Source organism: Pinus tabuliformis, chromosome 9, assembly GCF_031772625.1.
Source record: "Pinus tabuliformis cultivar Carrire ecotype Pingquan chromosome 9, CPIR1, whole genome shotgun sequence".
Classification (NCBI taxonomy): domain Eukaryota; kingdom Viridiplantae; phylum Streptophyta; class Pinopsida; order Pinales; family Pinaceae; genus Pinus; species Pinus tabuliformis.
The window spans coordinates 186747241-186773369 of record NC_142307.1 but is presented as its reverse complement, the minus strand read 5'-3'; positions in this window follow the sequence as shown (position 1 = coordinate 186773369).

The following is a 26129-nucleotide window of genomic DNA, read 5'->3' as shown; positions in this document are numbered from 1 at the left end:
TAGACCACCTCTTCCTCTAGAAGAATCTTGTGCATGATTCTTCTCTCTATGTTCAAGACACACAACTTCTTCAGAACACTGAGGAGTTGTCTTCTTCCCAAAATCCTTCTCTCTCTCAGCAAACTTCTTCTCAAGGGAGTTAAAGGTAATCTCCTTCAGGTTTCCACTTGCTTGCAATGACCCAAGATAATTTGAACAAGTGCGATATGGTGTCTTGATATAAGATATAATAGGAATGTCTATTCAAACACCAATGGTTTTAATATCATCCATGATATATCTTACTTCTGATGCTAAGGAAAGAGGGTCATCATTTTTCAATTCAAGACTCAACAATTTAATCATAAATTGGACAAATTCAAGTTTAGAGTGTGAGTCATAGAGTTCAACATCTGTAAGGTTTCAAAAGCATTTGAAAATGGTGAAATATGGTGACTCACCTCTTCATTTACAGATGTTGCAATCAAGGCATAGGCCTTGCTATTCCTTTTTTCCCAAATGTGATCTCCTTATCTTAGGTGGGCTTTGTAGGTTCATCATCTCCTTCTCCTACACAAGCTCCTTGCCACAACTCATGAAAATGAGAGTGTGTTTTATCTTCCGTGACCATTCTGGGTATTTCTCTTTCCCCTAGTGAACTACTCCAACAATAATTATCAATGAATGGATTTAAAAATGTATACTGCAAAAAAAAAAATTGTACTTGTGGTGGCAAAAATGCATTTCTAGTGGAAAAAAATGCACTTTTGGTGTAAAAGAATACAATATGATATTTATAGGAGAGAGGTAATATTTGGGGTTAGTGTTATAATAGGCAGGTTGTATGTGGGAAGGGTATTATATGGGGGAGGGTATATATGAGGAGGGTATTATATGGGGGAGGATGGTCAACGAATACCAAGGAGGTGGTATTACACAAGTGGTTTGGAGGTAGTATTACACAAGAGGGGTATTGCAACAGTAATTAATGTATGCGGGAAGTGGTATTAAGGGTCCACAAAGGGCGATTTGTAGAGCAGCTTGCAAGGTATATGATACCTGAGGACTCAGGAGGATGGGGGACTGTGGTATATGTGCATCATTACACAGTCCAATGTGTAGATGAGGGGCAACATATCATTGTGATGTGGGGCATATCATTGTGATATAGTGTGTCAGGGGTGTTTGAGCAATATTGTATGATAGTGCAGCTACAGTGGGTGGAGAGATGCTAATTACGAGGGTGCCAAGGGTGTTGTGGGAGAACAATCAAGGGACTAGAGTGACCAAGAGTCGAGGGAATGTGAGGAGCACAAAAGAAGCTTGGCGGTAAGGTGCTGGACAACAAGGGGTTATGCAGGTGTATAGGAGGGATGCAACCAATTCGTGAGGGGTGTCGACTATTTGGGGATTAGAGCCAATAGTGGTATGGGAGCAAGGACCTTTACCACAGAGACTGGAGTATGGGCTGAAGGGACTGTCGAGGGGTACCAGTCACCAAGAATATCGAAGGATGAGTGTTGTGGTATGATGCATACTATAGAGTCGACTGATACCACAACATAAAAAACACCACAATATAACCATAATGCCGAGATCGAAATAAATAGAATGTCGAGGGACTGAGTATTAACCAGTGAACTGAGAGGAGAATCCACAAAATCCATAGTAAGATTACGAATTAGCACTACAAGAAGAGGTGTCAGTTTTGCAACATAGGCAAAATAGGAGGGAGTTACAAGGGCATAAAAGCTAAAATGGAGCTGGCTTTGATAGCATGTAAGGTGAGGAGGTAACTCCATAATGCGAATTGTGATTTTGCATTAATATTTCTCATGGATATATACATGGAGGGAGAGACTCTTAGGCTTCACGTCCCAGTGTCTCTTCTTATTCCTATTCTCCTTATTTTATATTTACACTATTTTACATATATCATCCAATCCTAATGATTAGGAGTCGACAAGGTGAAAAAGACTCCAAGATGTCCCTTTTTGTAAAATTTTCCCTTGGGTCTGAAAAGGCGTAAAGAAATACCCAAGAGAACCTTTTAGCCATTTTTGAATAAAGTATTCTTTTTTTGTAAATAGCTTATCCATTCCAGAAAAGGGTTAAACTTATACCGGGTAGACATCTTTTCATTTACTTTAACGAGTTCTCAAACACAAGTGCTCAACAATCTTTTCGTGTTTTGGGAGTCTGAAAAGAACCTATAAAGGACTTCAAGTGGTTCTTTTTTGTAATTTTAATGAGATCGAAAAAGTGATAAAAGTATATTGATTCATTAAAATGACCTGTATTCAACTTATAACCTACATTACGTCCTTCAGTTATCATTTAACCTACTCATAACACCATAAAAACATTAAAAATACATGATATATGGTAAAATTAGGTGAAAAACATTAAAAAAATATTAAAATAATGACCTATTTTGACCATAAAAGTGAAAAAGATTTTATTTCTTACCATTTTCATTTTACCAATTTGAGTGAGGTTTGAGTGGTTTTTACCTTCAATCTTCAACAGCTGATTACAGCCAATTTGGTGGACCATTTACAATACCATCAGTTCTAGTTAGGAGGTCTATCCTTTCTCCTCATTTTCATGGTTTCCATTTCTTATTTGATGCATTTTTTTGGGGGAATTTTTTTAGTTTTATGAATTAAAATTTTCCCTAGGCCCATAACACTCCTATTATATTCGGAGGTGCGATGAACCTGCAAAATTAACATTGCTCATTATAAACCAATGCACTCACCAGATAGGGCAAGTGCGATGGGTTAGTCTATTCATGAATGAACAGTACGATGGGCACAATATGGGTTCCAAAAAAATGATTTTAAGTTGGGTTTTCTCCCAAAAACTTTCACATTGAAAATTTTATGTGTTTTTCATGTTATTTGTAGGTGATTTACCATAGTGAAAATGGCTTTAATATAGAGAGAAAGGGAGCCTGAGGCTCAAGACATGGTTGATGCCAATGACCCAACAATAGTACAAGCTTTAAGAAAATGTGAGCTTCTTTACTTCATTATGATTCCAGGCATGAGGGCCTAGCTGGAGTGTTGTAATATTTAGTAAGCATCCGGGACATACATCTACAATACTCTAGGATTGGAGAGCACATTATCACAATAGATGTTGAAGACATCTACTTTCTGATACGGTTGTCACGTAGAGGGGTACCCATTTTATTATCTAGATTCAGGAGAGGAGGAGAGATAATTAGAGGCTACATATCCATATATTGCATACCTTGCTCTAAAATAACTAAACATGGGAAAATTGAGATAAAGGATGTTAATCAACTCCCCCTCAGGACAATCCTTTTTACCATTACTCGGTTGGCCGACAACACAACTCTAACTTTAGCTACCAAGACCCAAATGTAGTATGCCTTAGAATTCTTGGCACCCACAGTGTTCAACTGGTGTGAAGGAGTCTTAGTCAATCTGAAGTAACAATTCAATAAATAAAAGACTAGATGCTTGAAGAAATTTGGGTATGGTTTGTCGAAATGTGGCAACAAGAATATTCCAATTTTAATTTTTCCTTGAATTAAAATTGTGAGATAAAATTCGAATTTAGTCTCATCAGCTGCTTGAAAAATAATTCATTAATTCATCTTGAGTTAATTAGTTGGAGAAATTCAAGTTAGAAGTCTTTTTGAAGTCATGCAATAGTTATCCCTTAAATTAAGGATATTATCCCTTAATTAAGGAGATACGATTGAGTTATATTTGAGTTGTAGTCAGTTAGCTCAGTTTACTGAGTTAAGTCCAGTTAAATTAGTTCCAAACTGTTGAGGAACTAATTGTGAGTTATCAGTCATTTGATGCATGCATGCACTCAACTAGTGTAATCCAGATAATTGAAGATTCTCTCATCATTAACTCATGCATGTCTATTTTGAGAAAGACCCATTTGAGATTAAAGATAGGGACAGTGTTGTTAGGACTCTGGACACCACATATCTCCACAATGGTATGATATTGTCCAGTTTGGGCCTAACTTCAGGGCATGACTCTGATACCACTTGTTAGGACTCTGGACACCACATATCTCCACAATGGTATGATATTGTCCACTTTGGGCCTAAGCCCTCATGGATTTGTTTTTGGGCTTTACCCCAAAAGGCCTCATACCAATGGAGATATTTGTCCATCCTTATATACCCATGATCCTCCCCACTTCTAGTCAATGTGGGACTTTGTTCGTATACCCAACAAGTGTACTATCAGTTGCATTTGTTTTCCTATAAAAAAAACTCATGCATGCAGAAGGAACAACATTCTTTGAGGATTGTAAAGTTTTACAGGGTGTGAGATTAGTGTGAGAGATCAGTGTTCCACTTGGTAATAGGAGGATCACCCAGGGGAAACTGCGCTAGGAAATAGGAGCTTGGATGGTAGAGGAGAAGGCTTATGAGAAGTCTAATTTCCCTTTGAGCATCAGTGAGGATTGTATTGAGAGCTGGCTAGCTGTGAGAGATAAGGATTTTTGTAATTCTGAGATATTTCCAACTTGTATGATAATACAGATAGTGGGGTTTTTAGCTGAGGCTTTCCCTTAAGTATTCTTCTGTGTTTCATGTGCGTTGATTCTTCTTCTAGTTATATGTGTTTAGCTTGATCTTGCAAAAATATATTTAAGCTTCTGAAAATTGATTGTAGAAGTAGGTTAAAGTATTTTTCTTTGGTTATATTGCATTATCAGGTTGATCTACAGTCAAAATTTCTACATGGTATTAGAGCAAAGGTTATCGGAGCTGTGAATAGTATAGTGAGAAGAGAATCAGAAGTTTGAAGTTCAGGGTTGCAGGTGAAAAATCTAATTCTTATCATACTTCAAGGTTGGCCAATGGCATTCAATGGCTTGAGACTCGAGTATGCCTTGGATGGTAGCTCGATTTACATAGCATGGAAAGATCGCATGGAGGCTGTATTAGAAGACAACGACTTGAAGGAATTCATTGATCAAGAAATCCAAAAGACAACTTCAAATAATGCACAAGAGTTGGCTGAGTGGAAGAAGTGTGTGGCAAAGGCGAGATGGATCATCCTTGAGGGAGTTCAAGACCATATTGTCTTGAGTCTCCATGGGAAGGATTATCCATTTTCAATGTGGAAGACATTGAAAGAACTCTACCAGAACAGTAGTGACCAGAGGAAATTGGCGCTCAAGGATAAGCTTCGAAGAATCAAGATGGAGAAGGGCGATACTATTTCCACATATCTGAACAAGCTCACCACCTGTAGAGATGAGCTTAGCAGTGTGGGACTAACTACTGCCGATGATGATATGGTAAGCCTTGCTCTCCTTAGCCTTCCAAAGAGCTGGAATAGCTACTAGGACTTGGTGAATGGAAGGGAGAAATTGCCGGATTGGGAATGACTTTAGTCGGATCTCATGTAGGAGGATATCAGGAGGAGCACACGAGATGGTTCTTCATCCAAGAATGATGATGAAGAAAATCTGGTCTTAGCAAGTAAGGCAAGGAAAGGGAAGGGGAACGCTTCCCATTCCAAATCAAATTCTTCTCATGGAGGGAAGAAGGTTGACAAGTCTAAAGTGAGATGCTTTAATTGTCATGAGATGGGACATTATGCAACTAATTTCCCATCGAAGAAGTCCACGAATGGATCCTCGAAAGGAACAGAAGGTGAGGCATTAGCCTCTCAGTTCGAAATGGACTTTACCCTCATCTCATGCATGGTGTCATCGATGATGGGTTGTGTCTAGTATCTTGATAGTGGAGCCTCATTCCACATGACTGGCGATAAAAATTTATTTAGTGCCTTGGAGGAGAAAGACCTCAAGATGCGCATAGAGATGGGTGACGATGGAAGGTATAGTGTTTCAGGAGTGGGCATGGTTGCTTTTCAGAGGAAGCATGGAGCTCCTCTCACCTTGACAGATGTGATGTATGTGCTTGGGTTGAAGAAGAACTTGGTATTGGTCGTGATGTTGGAGGACAAAGGCTATGATGTTGTCTTCAGTAAAGGAAAGGCGTTCCTAAGGCACATAGCCGCGGGTCAGACCAAGAGGATAGGGATTCAGGTGAAGAATCTCTATAAACTAGAGGTAGATGATTATGCAAAATTGAGTATGAAAGCAGAATTGGTGCAACGCCAAGACATTAGTGAGTTGTGGAACATGTCGTTGGGCCATTTGTGTCATGGGGATTTGAAGATAATGCAATAGATATCTACAAGACTTCCTAAAGGTAAACTTGAGAGAGTTGACACATGCAAACGTTGTACCTTGGGAAAGTACACCAAGTCTTCCTTTCATGATCGAGACAGTCGAGCAGAGGCTATCTTAGAGCAAGTTCATACTGATGTGTGAGGACCATTCTCGACAACATCCACAGTGAAGAAAAGGTATTATGTGATTTTCATTGATGATTTTTCTCGTAAATGCGGGATTTATTTCATGCAGAAGAAGGATCAAACCTTCACATAGTTTTGTGAGTTCAAAGCTTTGGTCGAGAAAGAGTCAGGGAAGAAGATCAAGGCCTTGAGAAGTGACAATGGTGGAGAATATGTATCTCAAGAGTTTAAGGAATTCTATGCAGCGGAAGGAATTAAATGATAATTGTAAACACCTCATAACCCACAACAGAATGGGGTGGCTGAAAGGTGGAACATAACTATTGTAGGGGCGACACGGGCGATGTTGCATGAACAAGGCCTACCACCTCACTTGTGGGCTGAGGCATGCAACACAACAATCTATTTGCAGAATATAAGCCGCATCGCATACTTGGGATGAAGACACCAGAGGAAGCTTTCTCGAATAAGAGACTAGATGTGGGTCACTTCAAGATCTTTGGCTCATCGGTATATTTCCATGTGAAAAAGGATGCATGGAAGAAGCTTGAGCCGATAATAGAGTTGGGGATACTTGTGGGGTACATTGATACACCCCACAACTATCAGGTGTATCTGCCTACCAGTCGGAGGACTAAGGTTCGCAGATATCTCAAGTTTGATGAACAGAAGGCCATGTGAGTTTTCCTTGAGAGGGAGCTCCAACTATAGGTTGTGGAGGAATTGTTGGTTAGTAAGGAGGAGGAGCCTTAGATTGATGCGGAGCAGCTGCATGCAGAGGTTCCATGAGTGGAGACATCCACTCAAGCAGAGTCTTTTAGATATGGATGGAAGCGCACAAGAGAAGCTGACAGAATGTTGACAGATGCGAGAGAGAATGTGGGAGAACCATCTTCTCAGTGTAGATAGAGGAGGTCACCTGAGATGTACACTGGATACATGGCCCTTATTGGGGAATGTGTTGATATCGAGCCATCTTCCTTTGAGGAAGTAGTGCATCAGCATATTTGGGTTGATGCTATGGTGGAGAAGTATGACTCCATAGTTCGTAACAATGTTTGGGACATGGTTTTGAGACTGGAGAACAAGTCAGTTGTCAGTTCCTGTTGGCTTTACAAGGTAAAGCAAGCTGTTGATGGTAGTGTGGAGAAGCATAAGGCAAGATTTGTTGCCCTTCGTTTTTCACAAGTCGAGGGGATTGACTATGATGAGACTTTTCTCCTACCGCAGGGTACTCATCTATCAGATCGATGTTGGGACTGTCAACAGAAATGGGTTGGAAGATCCATCAGATGGATGTGAAGACTGCATTCCTAAATGGCAAGATTGAGGAAGAGGTGTACATAGAGCAGTCGGAAGGTTTTGAGACCTTCGATCGTGAGTCACATGTGTCTCAACTCAAGAGAGCTTTGTACGGGCTGAAGAAAGCACCTCATGCTTGGTACACTAGGATAGACAACTACTTCACCAGGTTGGGCTTCACAAAGACTAAAGCGGATGCAAACCTATACCACATCATGGTGAAAGGTAAGTCGTTGATCATTGTACTTTATATTGATGATCTCATATTGACAGGTGATGATCAGTTGATCATGTCTTGCAAGGAGGACCTTACAAGAGAATTTGAGATGAAAGACATGGGTCTCATGCCTTACTTCCTTGGCATGGATATTGTGGCAGAAGGATGGGGAGTTGTTTGTGTCTCAGGGAAAGTATGCCAACGAGATACTTAGGAGATTCCACATGGAAAAGTGCAAGCCCATGTAGACTCCTCTAGCAGGTAACTGGAGGAAGGAGGATGCTACTTCAGGTGAAGTAGTAGAGGCTACTGTGTACAAGTAGATTGTGGGTTCACTAATGTACTTAGTGAACACACAACCATATTTGTGCTATGCAATGAACTAGCTGAGTCAAGCGATGGTTCAACCTACCAAGATGTTTTGGAAGGCGACAAAGCATGTATTGAGATACCTTAGAGGCATAGCTCATTATGGATTATGGTACAGACGGACAGAGGTAGTGAAGCTATAGGGCTTCATTGATGCAGATTGGGCAAGAAGTCCATCACATCAAAAGAGCACATTAGGAGGGATTTTCAACCTTTGGTCAGCTGCAGTTTCTTGATACAACAGGAAATAGAGGTTGGTTGCACTTAGCTTATCAGAGGTTGAATACATGGCTACAAGTCAAGTAGCATGTGCGACCATCTGGATGCAGAAAATCATAGCTGGTTTTTTTTATTAGAGGATGGATCCATCTATGATCTATTGTGATAATCAGAGTTGTATCAAACTCTCCGAGAATCCAATATTTCATGATAGGTGTAAGCCATCGACATCCAGTATCATCATCTCAGAGGCTGTGTAGAAAGGAGGATCATGTTGATGCAATATATTTGGACAGAGGAGCAAGATGCTGACATTTTGACAAAGGCATTGCCTAAGTGTAAATTCGAGTTCCATAGAGACAGGATCGGGGTGGAAGATAATCCATTTCGTGTTGAGAGGGAGCGTTGAAATGTGGCAACATTAATATTCCAATTTTAATTTGTCCTTGAATTAAAATTCGAATTTAGTCTCACTAGCTGCTTGAAAAATAAATAATTAATTAATTCATCTTGAGTTAATTAGTTGGAGAAATTCAAGTTAGAAGTCTTTCTGAATTCATGCAACAATTATCCCTTAAATTAAGGAGATGAGATTGAGTTCTATTTGAGTTGTAATCAGTTAGCTCAGTTTACTGAGTTAAGTCCAGTTAAATTAGTTCCAAACTATTGAGGAACTAATTGTGAGTTATCAGTCAGTTGATGCATGAATGCACTCAACTAGTGTACTCCAAATAACTGAATATTCTCTCATCATTAAATCATGCATGTCTATTCTGAGAAAGACCTAGTTGGGATTAAAGACAAGGACAGTGTACTATCAGTTGCATGTGTTTTCCTATAAAAAAAACCCATGCATGCAGAAGGTTGAGGATTGCGCAGTTTTACAGGGTGTGAGATTAGTATGAGAGATCAGTGTTCCACTTGGTATCAGGAGGATCACCCAAGAGAAACTACGCTAGGAAATAGGATCTTGGAGAGCATATGAGAAGGCTTATGAGAAGTCTAATTTGCCTGTGAGGATTAGTGAGGATTGTACTGAGAGCTAGCTAGCTGTGAGAGCTAAGGTTTTGTGTAATTTTGAGATATTTCCATCTTGTATGATAATACAAATAGTGGGGTTTTTAGCTAAGGCTTTCCCCTGAGTATTCTTCTGTGTTTCATGTGCATTGATTCTTCTTCTGGTTATATGTGTTCAACTTGATCTTGCTCAAATCTATTTAAGCTTCCATAAATTGATTGTATAAGTAGGTTAAAGTATTTTGCTTTGGTTATATAGCATTACCAGGTTAATCTATAGTCAAAATTTCTACATGGTTCTATCATGGTATCATTTTCTTTATAAAAGATACCATTTCTACGATCTTAGTAGATAGCCCGCAAGCTTTATGGAACTAAAGAGCCTCACATGAGGCAATGGGTAGATTTAATGGCTCGTCATGGAGGAGCATATATGATGACATTCACTCTTTTATTATTTGGATGGTTGTGGGAGTAGTTGATTATGATTAAGGATTACCCGTATGCCAGAAATGATTTTTGTGGAGACCCAGAGCTTGTTTTACCTGAAGGTGAGAAATGGAGTGATGTAGGTAAAAACAACGTTATTTTTGATATTTTTGGTTTTTTGGGTTTTGTAATTTATTTTTTGTGTTTATGTATCAAAGACTAACTATCGGTTTTACATGCAAATGTTGGACATGTACAACTAGTAGGAATGGTGCCTCTTCATCGATGGGCACAACCACAACTTGTACATGTTAGAGCTCTAGAGGCAGAGGAAGATATTCCATATTTATAGTTGTGAGTGGTAGAATTCCTTGTTTCCATAATTTTTCTTTCAACTTTTCTTGCCACCCTTAATTCCTTCTCCAATGAATTAGGTTCCCAAAGGAGAACCTCATGTTGGATGTTATCCTTTAAAGTCCCTATGAAGACATCAATCCTATGTTCCTCTGGAATATCATTTACCCTTATATTCAATTTTTGGAAGTCCTCAATGTGCTTTGCCATTGAACCCTTTTGTTTGAGATTTATCAATTGGATAAAGAAGGTGTTGCTCTTTGTATTCTCATAATGTGTTATCATTTCCTCCGTAAAAATTGACCAAGTGACAAGTGGTTTATGAGAACAAAGCCATCGATACCATACAAACTGATTGGGTTCTAAATATAAATATGAAATGCATATCTTTTGTGTGTGTTGCACATTATGGAGATCAAAATATTGCTCCATCTATAGTATCCATGTTACAGGATCCTTGTCATCAAACTTCCTCATATCGATCTTTGGAATATGGTGGGTATTCAATCCAACGTTAGAGTCTATGAAATTATGATTACCATTTCTTTTGTACTCATCATGCTTTTCATTTAATATCTTTTCGCCCTTAGGAAGCATTTCTTGTAGCAACTTTGTCAAACCTTCTTTCAAACCTTCCATGTCTGCTTTTAAACCATCCTTCAAACCTTCCATGTTTTCTTTTAATCCCTCCTTCAAACCTTCCATGTTTGATTTTAAACCATTCTTCAAACCATCCATCTTAGATTCCATTTCATTTTTGGTTAGTCTTTGCGAGAGAAAATTTTTTTGCACCTGGTCTCGTAATTTTGATATATCATGTGGAATTTATTCCTCTTCTTGATGTGTCATAGAAGAGATTTTTGGTTTCTTACTAGGTGTGCCCATTTTTTTGTTTCAAGGCATTTTGAAATCAAACAAAGATATCTATGCTTCACTATTCCCTTTGAGTCACTTCAATATGGTTTTTCAAACAGGAGTTATGCAAAATTTAAAAATACACAACTTTTTCTTGCTTTTTTAGAGGCTAGATATTACAACTATTGTACCTTTGTAATTTTTAATTTCCAATATCTAATTTCGTCTTGTAGTATTCCTCTGAGTCTTCTTTCCAACCCAACAAGTCATACCAAGATTGGATTCTTCAAGAAATAGTTATGCCCAATCTCCCACAATGACCTTTTGATAGATTAGTTACATAGAGCGTACTTGTATGGCATGCCACGTGTCACTGTTTGAACTTTGGCCCTCAAAATGATACCCAAAAAACTAAATTACGTCCTCTTTCTATCACTTTTTACTAAATTTAAATCCGATGCTCATAGAGAAATTTATGATGATTTTCCCTAGGGCACCTGTTTGTGATGGAATTCTGGAGCCTGCAAAAACCCTAACTTCCTCAGATCATATGTTCGTAAATATAGCAAGACAATATTTGAAATTTCTACATAAAGTTCACCAATATTTAGGTTCCATGTGGTTGTAATTGTAGCTTTTGAAGATTCGTAGAAAAAAAAAGTTATAGCGAAAATTCCACGATGACCTATTTGAGGCAGAGAAACCCTAGAATCCAAAGCTCTAATACCAAATGTTATGTAACCAGATCAAAAAACAGATAGCTCAACAACTTCAAAATTATCCTCTTCGAGGGGGAAACCTCCTTTACATCACATAAATGAATAATTCTTGAATGATACAAATGATAATGCCTCCTTTCTATATATAGGAGTCTAAGGGGTCACAATATAATCAGAGCTTACATAACAATAATAATGTAAGGGCACAAAAATAACAATAGTGGGCTCCTATGAGGCACAATAATAATGATATGAGGACTATATGGGCACACAAATAATAATAAAAGGGTTACACTAACAATAACAATAAGGGGATACACTAGTAGTATAGGGACCTAACAACTTGAGCCCCTATTTCCTTGCAGAAATTCTGAACAATTAGCCCCTACTTTTTAGGAATTTTCCTCCAATTGATTATGCAATTCCCAAGGTTTGATCATCTGACTGCATGCAACACCTATACACTCAAACTAGTTTACAACTGCTTGTTACACTACCTTGGAATCTCCACCATAGCTCAGAACTCGAATTCTATTCATGCACTAGTTATTTTAGGTTGATTGATTAGTTAACTAGATGATCACTGAGTTAGAGTTTTGTCCCATTCCACAACTAACATTCCACTAGTTACTCTAACTATTAGAACTAGTTTAACTCAACACAACTAGATATAACTGAACTAGATTACTAAAATTTAGCAATCACACATGCTTAACTAAACTCCAAGCTCTCTAACTCAAATTTCCTGAGCTAACTAAGTGACAAGGGCCATGTTACACAAGTTAATTTCCTCCAAGTTGTGTGTTGATGTGGAAATTTGAATTTTCTCAATTTGACCAAGGAAAAGTCAAATTGAGTCTTTCTTGCTGCATTTCTAAACACACACTATCTATTACATCTCTTCAGTGGAAAATTGATGCCAAGTAGCCTCATGTTCCATTTGCACTGACATTGATCATCAAATGCATTTATGCCATTACATTATTGCAAATATACATAGTCCCCTCCACAATAATTTAAGAAAATATTTTGGGAAAAATCCCTTGCATTATCAAAGGAAAATATTTTGGGAAAAATCCCTTACATTCTCCCATAAATCATCATTGATGATTAAACAGGAGATATATCCAACCCATAGTAAAAATGACAAGTACAAACATATCAACTATATTTCTTCATTCATAGGAACCATGAATTTAGTTATCTACTAATCGTTCCATGGTGTTGATATTGCTTCATCCACAACAAAGGTAGCCCCATCAAGGATAGTATAGACATAGTTTATCTATGCTTTGTATACTTCTCTTGGTCCTATGGTATCTAGTATGAAAGCATTCCCATGTGATCTATTAGTACTTCAATGCACCAATCTTTGCTTCACTTCCCTATGACATTGCCATCACCCTTGTTAGGTATATTCCACTTAGATGAAGATACATTTGAGGCTACAACAACACATAAATGTTACTGGGATGCCATCGATCATCATTCTTTCTTCCTCCTACAAAAATCTTTTTCACTATCCTTAGACAACATGTATGCACTCGAAGTAAAGGATTTTATTCCTACAAACCACGTCAATTGGTTTAGAAACCCTATTCTAGAACCAGATGCTTTCAAAGAAGGAAAAGTGGAAAACATTTCACCTAGCATTAAGGTGGATATTTCAACTAAACCTAGCATGATCAAAGAAATATCATTGGGGGCCACATGTTCTTTAGAATAACTAGTTGCTTATAAATCCTTGTTCCAAGAATATTAGGATATATTTACTTTGTCATACTCTGAAATGTCAGGTATTAGTCCTTCCATTGTTGAACACAATATCGATACATTGATGGATGCTTCTCTAGTAAGATAAAAATAGCAACCTTTGCACCGATCCAATAACACAACTATTAAACAATAAATTGATAAGTTGGATAAAGAAGGTTTCATCTATTCCATCACTTACACATTTTGGGTTTCCAACTCTGTAACCATCATGGAAAAAAGGAACATTATGAGTGTGTACTAATTTCTGTGATCTAAAAAAATCCTTCCATAAGGATAATTATCCTACCCCTTCTATAGATAAATTCATCAACGCCTGTGCAGGGCATCAAACTTTGTCCTTCATGTACAACTTCTCTAGTTAGAATCAAATTTTGATTCGCCACATAAACTAGTACAAAACAACATTTACCATCCCTTAGGGCACCATTGAATATAAGGTCATGTAGTTTGGCCTAAACAATTCTAGAGCCACCTTTGAGTGAGTTAGGAAATATATATTTCATGACTTGTCTCATTTAATATTATCCTATTTGGAGGATCTTACAGTCCACTCCAAAAAGTGTTATGACTACATAAATGACCTTTGAGTAGTGTCTTAGCACTACTGACAATCCAACATGCCCTTGAACCATCCCAAGTGAATTTTTTATGTTAATGTAGGATGATTTATGGGATTCATATGTTGGGAAAAATACTTGGGGTGGGGGGGAGGGGGTTAAATTGGTTGTTTAAATTCAAACTTCCAAATTTTATATTTTGAAAAATATACGCTATTGTTATTAAGGCAACCTGTGTATGTACGCTACTTCAGATAAGGAAACTAGAGTATATCTAGTTTATTGATTTTTATGTATTCTATCATATGATTATCCTTAATTAGTGCATCAATAGATTAATTTCTTTTTAATATTCAGTAAAGAACATAAGTAAGTCACATTAAAAACACATAGAACACTAGGATTTTAGGTATAAACCCAATGTGGGAGAAAACAACTTTAAAGAAAAATATTGCATTTTTACTTATGTAGACTATTGTCAATATGCATGCGCCCATCTGTAGAAGGCTACAATATTCTCTCGTTCTCCAACACCCACTAGAAGGGAGTTACAACCCACTAAACTCATTACCAGCTCCTACCAGAAGGGAGATCCAACCCCCTTTTTGAAGGTTGCAACCCTCAGCTCCTTGTGGACCACTTTTCAAAATATTTCAGGCTAGATCCACTTATCAAATAACCATCACACAACCTATAGGCCACCTTTCATCTGTAGAATTTTGTAGAATTTTTCCTACAAATTAGCTAGCTTTGATACCATGTAAAACCTTTTCTACAAATCAGCTAGCTCTGATACCATGTAGAAATTTCCCACCTGTAGATCAACTTGGTAATGCAATGTACTAAAGCAAAACACTTGATCTACTTCTACAAACAATTTAGTGGAAGCTTAATCAACCATCAGCAACATCAATAAGAACACATATAACTGATAAGAAGGAATAAATCACACATAACATAGAGGAATTTACCCGGGGAAAGCACCTGCCTAAAACCCATGTCTGTATTATCATACAAGTGGAAATATAGTCTGGATTACATAAAGCCTTAGCTTAGAAGCTATCCAGCTCTTAGTACAATCCCTCTACTACTCATAGACAGTCAAAAGCTTCTCACAAACCTTCTTCTCTACCCTCCAAGCCTCCTATTTCCTTGTGCAGTTTCCTTGGGGTCCAGTGCTACCACCTGTGTGAATTGGTCTCTTCACATGCTCACTAACCTCTAATCTAACTGCACAAACTTGAAGGAGATAAATCCTCATCATGGATGAGCTTCCTTTATAGGAAAAATATTCATCTAACTGATAATACACTATCCCTTCTCTGATCTCAACTGGGCCTCTGACAGAACTGACATGCATCAGTTATCCATGAGTGAATACAAAATTATTTGAAAATAATAGTTGTCACATGAATGCAAGCATCAAAAAACTATATATCATTAATTTAACAACTTGTTAAATTAATCTAACTAAACTTGACTAAGTTAAACTAAGTCAACTGATCCTCTCAATATAGAACTCATCCTTAATTCCTCAATCAGTGGAGCAAATCAAGGACACATTACCCAATCAATGGAGAAATTATTGCATGTTCTCACAAAGACTTCAAGTTTGATTTTCCTTAACTAATTAACTCATGGAGAATTAATTAATTAATATTCAAACTGTTGGTAAGACCAAATTCGAATTTTACTTCCTATTTTAGACCAGGGACTCTCTAAAAATAGGAATCCAACTTGAATTGCTAAAAATATAACTTCTATTTTTAGCACTTCTATTTTTAGCAATTTCTTGTTGCCAATTTTCAACACTCCCTCTCAACAAGAAACGCTCCCTCTCAAAACTGATCCTGTACCTCTGGAATGTTCTGCATGCAACACATCTACCAAGTATGGCTGCTCCAGCAACTCTTGAAACAAAAAATACTCCCAACTGACCTCCCTATTGGGCTAGAAACATACTCTGATGCTGAAGCTCTACCTGCTATTGACAAGTGCTCCCTCTCTGACCTCTGCGCTACTGCAATATCTACATGCATCTCGCATTGTTGCACCCTCCTCTGTGCTACCCTGCACTATGCAACACACTTGTGCCTCTCGCATTATTGCAGCTTGCATGCTCTGCACTATCCTGGGATTCCCTGCACTGTAGCTATCTCTGCCACTCCATCCACATCTATCTCTACCCAATCAGTCAATTCCTGCTACTCCACATTAGGGCTCTCGTAGCAAGGTCTCATCCAAGAGGTTGGGTACCTCAAGGATCCTGCTCCTCCTCCTTGGGACGATCACTCAACATCACCCCACCTCCTACCTGGAGGTATGGCTGCATGTGATCCCTCTATCCACCTGGCTCAAAGTTTCCCCCTACTGGAGGTATCTGCATGAGTAGATGTCTCTACTCGATCTCCTCTCAGCTTCCCCCATTGTAGCTGCTCCACAACCTCCTGAAGCTGCTGCACCAATCGTGGCTCCTCCACAATTGTCTGAGACTTCTTTTGGCACTGCATGTTGAGAGGTAATATACTCTCCCTCTCAACCACCAAGTCTCTAACCTTTGCCTTGCTCCTCAAGGCTTTGCATGCATCTTTTACCTCAAGTGCATACAGGTTCTTGGCTAGCTCACCAATTTATTTCCACTTTCCCACCGTCATGGAATTTTCTAGAAAAAGAGCTGATTTTAAATCAGCGATATCTCCCACATATGAACTGCGATTCAGCTGTTTTTTTTTTTTTTTTGATTTTGGGTATTTTTCCACAAGGAATCCAAATCTGCTATTTATTTCATAAAATTTTGTATAGAAATTTTCAGATATGCTCTGCAAACTCTCGACCCAAAACTCAAAACTTTGAAATCTCCTCTTAGTATATTGTTCTTCCTTGATCACCTATGCTCTGATACCATGTAGAATTTTGTAGAATTTTTCCTACAAAACAGCTAGCTTTGATACCATGTATAACTTTTTCTATAAATCAGCTAGATCTGGTACCATGTAGAAATTTCCCACCTATAGATCAGCCTCGTAATGCAATGTACTAAAGCAAAACACTTGATCTACTTCTACAAACAATTTAGCGGAAGCTTAATCAAACATGAGCAACATCAATAAGAACACATATCACTGATAAGAAGGAATCAATCACACATAACACAGAAGAATTTACCCGGGGAAAGCACCTGCCTAAAACCCCATCTCTGTATTATCATACAAGTGGAAATAGAGTCTGGATTACACAAAGCCTTAGCTGAAAAGCTATCCAAATCTCAGTACAATCCCTCTGCTACTCATAAACAGTCAAAGGCTTCTCACAAACCTTCTCCTCTGCCCTCCAAGCCTCCTATTTCCTTGTGTAGTTTCCTTGGGGTCCAGTGCTGCCACCTATGTGAATTGGCCTCTTCACACACTCACTAACCTCTGATCTAACTGCACAAACTCGAAGGGGATAAATCCTCATCATGGATGAGCTTCCTTTATAGGAAAAATATTCATCCAATTGATAGTACATTGTCCCTTCTCTGATCTCAATTGGGTCTCTGACAGAATTGACATGCATCAATTATCCATGAGTGAATACACAGTTATCTGAAAATAACAGTTGTCACATGCATGCAAGCATCAACAAAATGTATCTCATTAATTTAACAACTTGTTAAATTAATCTAACTGAACTTGAATAAGTTAAACTAAGTCAACCGATCCTCTCAATATAGAACTCATCCTTAATTCCTCAATCAGTGGAGAAAATCAAGGACACATTCCCCAATCAGTGGAGAAATTATTGCATGTTCTCACAAAGACTTCAAGTTTGATTTTCCTTAACTAATTAACTCATGGAGAATTAATTAATTAATTTTCAAACTGCTGGTAAGACAAAATTCGAATTTTACTTCCTATTTTAGACTAGGGACTGTCTGAAAAAAGGAATCCAACTTGAACTGCTAAAAATAGAACTTCTATTTTTAGCACTTCCATTTTTCATTCCCTATTGCCCAATCCAGCACTAATGCCCAAACTGCTATTTTTAGCACTTCTATTTTTAGCAATTTCTTGTTGCCAATTTCAACATCATCAAACTGTCAAAAATGGACCCATATCAACCATAAACCCAAATAAACATGTCACACTGAAGCATTAAATTTGAGACATTGTCACATTGCAAATAAACTAAAATTCTGAAGCATCAAGTCACTAAATGCATAACCCAATCAGAAATAACGAACATCAAATTATGTATGCGACTGTACTAAATAGGACTTGCGTAAATACACACTTGATTTGTATGACACTTGCATACAAATATCAAAATACTGGCATTGAATTATTAATCACTGAACCATACATAGACCATTTCACCAGTTACAAATCATTGAACCAATCACATATTTCGGAACCAATTACAGACGATAGATAATATACCCAATCAAACTTCTGTACCATTAAACTGATCAATTCAACCAAATCACCTTAATTTTCACTGTCATACATATATCATCATGATAGAGACATCCTTTACAGACAATAGCAAATAAACCAGACATCACCAACCATAAACATCAATCATCATTTCATACTCTAGTTAGTATACGTGAGTTCCATAAGGAATATCTGCATATGTACGTGCTTACTACACACAACACCCATGTACAAATCTGCACATACTGAAAAATGTCTCACAAAATATATACGCGACGCTACAGAGATGAATTCGCATATGTACACAAGTATTCCCAAACAAACATGCATACAAATTTGAAAAAATTTCGTTACAAGCACAATTTCACTTTCTGCAACCTTTTCCTATCAATACTACAGATTTATAAATAAATAATTTAGGTCACAGTATCACCATCATTATAGTTTCATCAATGTTAACTACTTAGACATTTGCAACAAGTAAACCAATCAAGCATATATGTCAACATACTTCAGATATTTCAAATTGAGTCTTCTCCTTGCTCCGTGGTGCACACTTGTTTCATATCAAATCATTCTTAGGCAATCCAATACTTGCACTCCCAACACCTTGATCTCCATCTCTTTATATAGATTTAGCCTTAGTTAATACCTTATCCCAATCCCTTAGTAATGTCGTTGGTATTATTTGTTGGGATCAAATATCCATTATCACACCCATTACTATGGGTTAATACCATGCTAAATACCCCTAGTATCCTAATTACCATGGTGCAGATTATGTATGCAACTTTTCTTCACAATACCTGCGTATGTACATAACCTTGCCTCTAAGGATCCACGTATACTTTCTCAAACTTTTCTTTTACCATTCATCTGTCTCTAAACTAACATTCCTTTGTTCATAACACGTAACATCTTTATCAGTCTGCATAATAATCTTGTTATCATAATGTTGACATCTTTATCAAGTAGGTTTCCATCAAGGACAAAAAATTAGCCATAATGCCAAAAATCTCCCCCTTTGGACTTGATGGCAACCACTTTGGTGTTTGGTCATCACTTGTAAATACCTACAAAAACACTTGCAAATACCAGGACTTCTCATCAAAAATTCTTATCCAAACACCAAGCTTCTCTCCCCCTTTGACATTAGGGGCAAATGGCTGACCAATGATGAATGAAGGCTTCTCTCCCCTCTGTAGAGAGCATCATTGTAGATATGATCTGTTGAATATGAAAACTGCATATTGTCCATGTGTAATATCCCTCCCCTTAATAATAAATAATAAAAATAATAAATAATACAAAAATAATAATTAATAATAGAAATAATAAATAAATCACTTAATAATAAATAATAAAAATAATAAATCATAAATGTTAAATAATAAATGATATTAAAAATATATACAAAGAAAATAAATGAAAATAGTAATAACCATACTAAAGCTCTAAATAAGAATAAATAGAAATAAAACAAGAAAATTATCAAAAAGAAGGAAATAAAACAGGAAAACCTAAAAATCAAAAGAAAAGTAAAGAAATAGAACAAGAAAGCTAAAATCAAAAGAAAGTTGCATTTAGACATATGGAGTGTGTGCAAGTGGTTCCCCATCCAATGTTGTTCTATTTAATAGATGGTGAGGAAGATGAGAGGCATTCTTGCATTCCATAATTATGAGATTCTATCTCTCATTCTCTTGGGAGAATGGTGTTCTAAGACTTAGGGGTCACTGGTAGTAGTACGTTGATTGACGGCTCGGGGGTGGCCAGTTGTAGCAAGATTTTGCACAATTGAGCCTACGGTTGGGTGGAGAGTCGTCCCCAAAACCTTGTTGCGGTAAGCCTACTTCTACCACAGGTAAGCACAGGTAAGCACTATTCATAGTGTGAATTTAGTTAATTAATTACATGTTTATTTAGCTAGGTAAGTGCCACTCTGATTTAAATTTAATAAGTTAATTAGATATTTATTTTTAGATTGTTACATATGGTATCAGAGCAGGTTCAAACACTTTGGGCCTATGGGCATTTTAATGCAAAGAATTTTGATTATTTCTTGATATTTATTACTTTCATGAGAAAATATTGTGGCAATAATCATTGAACAGACAAGGCCTTCATCGCTTTCTTTCTTCCTTTTGGGAAACGATTTTTCTGAGGGATCTAAGAGGGTTTTATTTGCAATTTTTTATAAGTTTACTCCTTGTTTGAAGACTTCCTTCTCAAGCGATTTGTGCCTTTGGAAGCTATTGTTCCTTAGAAGCCGAGATATTTTGCTTGAGCATCATTGAAGGAGCCTCAGAGAGAAATTCTCAAGCTTTGACCTTAAGTAAATTATCCTTTAAAACTTTATTGTAATAAGATCTTAAGTTGAGTGATTTTCTAAGCAAGGCCGAGAGCCTTTGTGGTGTAATTTCATCTTGGAAGGTCGTAAGCCCTTTGAGTTTCAGATTTTATTTGTCTATCTTCAAGGGATAACCCCTCTTTGTTTTGCAGGTTTCTCATTTATTATTTGGAGGGTCTCATCACAAACCTTTGGCACAAAAGTAATTATTTCAAGGGTTTGGCTTCATAATAAAATTTGGAAGTTTTTCTAGGGGTTTTCATTGGAGGTTTGACAGCAAAAATCGTTCTTCTTGGCCAGCCGCTAGCCTTGGAGTTTGTCTCTTAGCATCCTCTTGGGCTTGGCATCAATTTAGTCACTTGAAATAAATTTTTGAAGCCTTTGGTAGGGGACGCAACCCTTAAGGCATCATATATTTTTGCAATCAATTTGTTTTCTAATCCTTGATTCATTGCAGGTGTTTTCCATCAAAATTTTGGAGAAGGTCTCACGTAAAACTTTCTGCATTTGATTTGACCTTTTAAGCCTAAAAATTTTGCCCTGATTAGTGCAGAGATTTTTTTTTGACACTAACTCATTGAACCGAGAGCCATAAAGAAGACTCGATCCTTCGCGAGACGTCAAAACAATTTTTTTCCCTGGTCATTTGAAGGGAAAACCATATTTTTTTTTTTTTTTTTTTTTGAGATTTTCAGCATCGATCTTGGAGGAAATTTTGTATCCTGACGCTTGAATTTTAATTGCAGATTTATTTTGAAAGGAAGTCATAGACCCAATTTAGGTTCATTCTTTTTCAAAAAAAAAAAAAAGTAAGTAAAAATCTTCAGGATTTTTTTAAGGAAATTCCTTCAGATCGATTTGTAAAAGGCATTATTTTTCATTTGGCCGCAGGCAAATTCTGAATATACCCATATCCTAAGCAAAGCGAAAATCATTTATGGCAGCTCCCTCTAATTTCTGAGTTGTTCATCTTTTTCAGTGAACAAAAATATTTGAAAGGTTCATGAAAACAATCTTCAGGTCTGATCTTATTGGTTGCAGGTCTGGGCACAAAATAAAAATAAAAATTAAGGTTTTACTTCTCAAGGTCGAGAGCGGACCTTTAAATTTTTTTTTTTTTGACCTGGTGCAAAAATCATCTCAAAAGGGGTTTCATTAAGTGAATTTGTTGACAAAATTTGAGCTTTACATCATAAAGAATTCACCTACAATTTTTAAATTAAATTTTTATCAAGGGTTCATCATATCTTTAGGGGTACAAATTTGTCAAAAGTTTGGATGTGGTGGTTGGTATTCATTTGTAAATCTTTAGAAGGATAATCACAGGTTTTTTTTTAGGCCTTTTCCTTCCTAGACGTGAGCTTGAGGAAGTCTGCAAATCTTCTTGTTTGAGGAGGGTTCTTCGACGAAAGTTTTTATTTTTAGTTTTTAGAATATTTCAAATTTTTCATCCCTAAAAAAAACCTCACCTTTAAAATTTTTAATAAAATTTGCAATTAAATTTTAAGTAAGTTTTGGGGCAGGGTTGCATACCCTGCTAATTTGAAATTATTTGAGGTCTGATGCATGTGGTTTATCATAAAAAAAATATGCCATTCACTTGTTTATAACCTCGCCCCTGGTGTATTAGATCTTCATTATTTATTGTGACTGCATTTTTGTTTGAGGACTGTTCTTCTTGTTTGCAGTAAAAATTTCATTATATATTGAGCCTGCACTTTGATCTTGAAACCAAAAAGTACTAAGGAGAACCTTTTCACTGAAATTCAAGTCACTATTGTTGCAGAAAACTCATCCACTTTTTGAGCTTGAAATTCAAAATCTGCAGAGGTCTTGGTCTTCTAAGTAGTGAGTAAATTGGTTATCAATTCATCACTATTTGGAGGCACTGATCTAGAAAGTTGATCCAAATTTGGTTGAAGAAGTCCAATTGTAATTTTGTATTATATATATATGAGTTATAAAAATATAATTTTTACAAAGTGAAATTAAATTAAAATAATAAATATAATTATTTTGGATGGATGGTAAATATTTTATTAATAGAATAAATAAAAATATATTATGTGATATTGGGAAAAAAAATTGTGTATTGAAATATAATAATAATTGAAAATATTTGGTATATGTAAATACAAATTGTTAATCAGTATAGAGTAGTGATTTTAAAATTAGTTATGTTATTAGATTATAAGTTGTAGTGAAGTTGTTTTTAAATGAGTTATAAAATAGGAATTTATTAAAAAAAAGATGGATTTAAGGTGTATATGTTGGTTTAGTGTAAGGGGATATCTTAACTATGGCAAGGAAAAGTTTAATGAATAATGATGTTGAATAGTAGCCTTTTTAATCAAGATACTTGGTAATGCACAACGCTAAATTGACATAATAAATATTGATTTTTAGGTAGAGTTTAATGGACGCATTGATATACAAACATAGTGATTGGTTAACCCCTTTTGGGACGAAGGGACTAGAAATACCAATTAAGGCTCATGTGGCTACTACGTTCTTTCTATCTTGACAAAAACAAACAAACATCTCTTTTCACAATAAAGTATTTGGATAATGATTGTTTTGGAAAAAGAAAGACACTATGACTAATGAAAAGCACCAAGCATGAAGTGTAGGAGGAAATACTATTGAAAATTCTATAATGTGACTTTGAGAATGATTACACATGAATTGGCCTCAGTATTAGCCGATGCTTGATTGAATTAATCGGCAGTGAGATAAGATTTATAAGCCGTCCAGGTATGCGAAGTACATTTTTTTTTCACTGTTTATTACATGCCAATGATTTTCTTTGTATTTTTTATTTTTATTAATCATATATGTAATGTCATATATATATTAACCAGCGTGTCACTTTCTGCCCTCTGGAAGCAATCTGATCTTGACTAATTCTGTTGCCATCTTTACCCCTCAATACAACAGCCCGTGAAAAAAATATGGTTGTATAATTTCTTCTTCCGGTACTAGTAGTGTGAATACTTGGATAAACGAGTATAAACAAATACCAGTTCTATATAATTTGTTGAAGGAACAATTACCTACATTGGATGAGGAAATGGTACTATTGATTGTGTAAATGGTACTATTATAGTGTGTGCAGATTTCTCGCCATTGTATGGAATTTGCAAGAACATGCATAGCCATGTCCACAAGCTTACAATCTTATGTCTTATGTCTTATGCAGGCAATTTTATGTCTTATCCGGGAAATTAATATGGCTAAATGTATTGTAATTTAAGGGATGGTGTTGCCTTCGCGGGTGCGCTTGCAGGCAGGCCATATAATTAATAAAATGATTTTATTTTGTGTTGGGGAGGGATAACCTTCCCAGCCATCTGATCCAGTTCTGGGTCGGGTGGTGGTGTCTCTTCTTTATAGTGTGGAATATTTCTTTGGTTGTTTTATTTCTTAAATTTCCTTAAAGTAATCATTTAATAGCCATAAGAATGTCAAGATACATTCAATAAATTTGTTTAAACGATTTATTTTGTTAAAAGCAGTCCATTTAATTCTTCTAACATAAGTTATGATTGCTTAAACAGATACTCAAAATATTTCACTCCACAACACATAATTTCAATTTATCCTAGCACATAAGGTCATGAATCTGTAGACTTAATATTGGCTTGACATATAATTTCAAAAGTCATGGTGAATTTTCTTTCAGAATTCAAGTACCTTCTTAAAACAATACTGCCACTAATATTCTTAAGCTTTACTCATTGGAATTTTGATTTTATGTTGAGACAATTCTCTAAGTTTTAATACTACAAAATTAGTGATAATTTGCATGATCAATCACACAGTTTCAAATTTGGCAATGGTTTGATTGCATACCGTAGGGGAAAAATATACAAAATAGTAGATTGAAATGAATCAAGAATCTTCAAAACTTTGTTGAATAAATTTGGCATGGTTAATACATATCTGGTTAAAAAAAAAAAAAAATCGCTGCATAATTATCACAACAATAATCTAAGTATTTTGGCTCTTATTTTATGCTTCTTCAGTGATGAATCTTGATATTGAGTGACTGATTACATGTTTGGCTATCATTGCATGCATATGTGGGTGACTTGATTTCATTGTTAGAAATCTAATATTTTTAGAGGTCGGATATAGGTCTGATCTTGACATTCCCATGATATATTACCTTTGCATTTGGCACTAGGCTTGAATCTAGATCATTAATACTCCTTATCTTGCATTCAATGATCATTTGAAAAGTGAATTAGTGGATTGTTTGGATCATCTAGTGACTCACCTCACATTGCAGTTTTGCTTTAATTAGCTATCCAATTTGGTATCTAAGGACTGATATATTCTTGGCAATAAGCTACAACAATCAGATTCTTCACAGTAGAATAACGTTGGTATAACTTAAAATCTGGTGCATTCCTTAGTTTCTCATTGGTTTTCTCATGCATCATTATAGACAACAGATTCCTTGGTTCTCTGTTCGCATTAGAATCTCATTACATGGTAAAACCACTATCTCATTTTCTTGAGTTGTTTGTGCTTGCATCCTCTTATCATTTTCTAAACATAAAAAGTGCTATAATCAATTACAATGGTTCTCTCCATTACAACCATATAACAAAGCGAAATTCTAAATGACTCACCTAATTAAAAGTATATTGTTTTGTTATGACTCATTGATTCATTGGAAAAGTATATAATCTTGTAATCTTGGATGGTGATAATCTACCATAATTGACGATGTATAATTCTCTGAAAGATTGCACTATTGAAATGGTATACTGGCATGTTTTTTTGTAACAAATCTTTAATGCTAGTGTAACTACTCACCACCGGTTCATTTTACAACACAGTTTACATAGCACTTGAAGTATTTGGATAATTGAAGTTGAAATCTGTTACCAATTAAAGTGCTCTAAAATAGTGAAATCTGTTCCAATTCACAATGGATAAACTCTGATATCTTGGTACCTTTAGATGATCATTGTTCACTAGCATCTGTTCATTATTTTACTGTTCAATTTGATCTAAAAACATAGAGATAACATTCCTTGAATGTTGATCATACTATTCACTAATTGGGTTGGATTGTTGTTCTCATTTTCCTTTAGCGATAGCAGTTGCTTGGCATTTCTCTGGTCTATTATTGCAAGAACACGACTCTCTCAATATGATCTTCTCATAAATTTAATTTTGCATTGAAATTTCCATTTAGATTACATGTATCTGCAAGACTTGGCAG